The sequence below is a fragment of the Tupaia chinensis genome, unplaced genomic scaffold (assembly GCF_000334495.1).
Source record: "Tupaia chinensis unplaced genomic scaffold, TupChi_1.0 Scaffold145685_1, whole genome shotgun sequence".
NCBI lineage: Eukaryota > Metazoa > Chordata > Mammalia > Scandentia > Tupaiidae > Tupaia > Tupaia belangeri.
The window spans coordinates 3,415,337-3,416,772 of NW_006205542.1; positions in this window are offsets into that span (position 1 = coordinate 3,415,337).

Consider the following 1,436-nt stretch of genomic DNA (forward strand, 5'->3'; position numbering starts at 1 on the left):
TCTGCCTGGCGAGCGCACGCGCCCTATAGCGAAAACCTCTCAAAAAAAAAAAAACAAAAAAAAAACCTATATGTAAACTATTTTTGGAGATAGGGGGAAAAGACTTCTGGGGATAAAAACACTTTAAGAGATGCCAGTGCAGATGTTTCCAGCTGCTGGCTCCGTTTTAGGGCTAATCATTGTCCTTGAGTTGGACAGTGTTTTCAGGACTATAGTTAATTTGTCTATTTCTAGCCTACTCTGCAAGTAGTCCTAAATTTTGCTATAGGGCACATGGGCTCGCCAGAGAGACAAAGTGAGCAATCACCCCCACGGGGTATGGCCATGCCACAATCCCTTCTCCATTCTCCTCTCAGGATTTTGGGCATGCATGCACATGCACCTGGCATGAGGTTTAAGCCACCCGTCTGGATCTCCAACTGCAGTTGGCTACTTGAGAGTCTAGCAACATAACCACTACACCATCTGCGGGTCCCAGTAGTCCTAAACTTTCAAACATGTGAGGAGTATATTGTTCAAAGTCCTTTCTCCTGTTCATACCAGGAGAGACCACACTCCAGGTTTGGAATGCAGTAATGATATGAAAAGTGCTAGCTTTAGCTTTCATTATCTCAGGCGGGCTGCAAGTGGCTTTCGGTGTAAACAAGTAGTGAAAGCTGGTAATTTACTCCTAGTGAGAACAGCCAATGATTTGTATTAAAGGCTTGACTATAGTGACTCCATCCTGTGCTCTCCGTTCCATGGACACCTAATCCTATCTACCTAGCCAGAGATCTTACTCCTATCTTACCTGCAGTTGGCAGTGTGGGATCCAACTGCCCAATACAAGGCCCTAACCACCACTTTGGTAGCTGGCCCCTAAATATTAAATAACTAAATAGTTTTTGAGATAGAAAAAGTTAATGAACATATATAATACTGAGTCCTATGAAATTGCTGATTTATAGGTAAAAACCCAGTATGCACACTTTCATATAAATAGTCTAATCTATGCTGTAGAATTCTCTGATGTATGTGAGCATGTTTTATTTCTGCAGGTCTAATTTGGACAGAGTCTGCTAGCATTTGCTGACTCAGAAACACGAACTAGGAAAATGTGTCTTGGTGGGGCAAGTCTGGAGCTGCTGTCCTGACCACAGACTTACTTCAGTTCGGCAGTTATCATAGGTAATAAAGGCTGTCCGTGGAGAAAAATAAGGTGCAGTATAGTTCAGTGTAGATGTGGAAGATTTACAAGCCAATAACTCAGTAAACTAGGTAAGATGTATACATGAAAACAAAGGGAAGGATCCTTGGCATGGAAGGAAACTTGAGGATTTCTGAAGGCATTCTTAACCTCAGAATCAGTAAAAATTAGGGAAGTTTTCAAGTTGAGAAAATAAATCATGTTTCCAGAATGAAATTACCATGTAGATTTCAAGTTCTCTGAGGTCTGT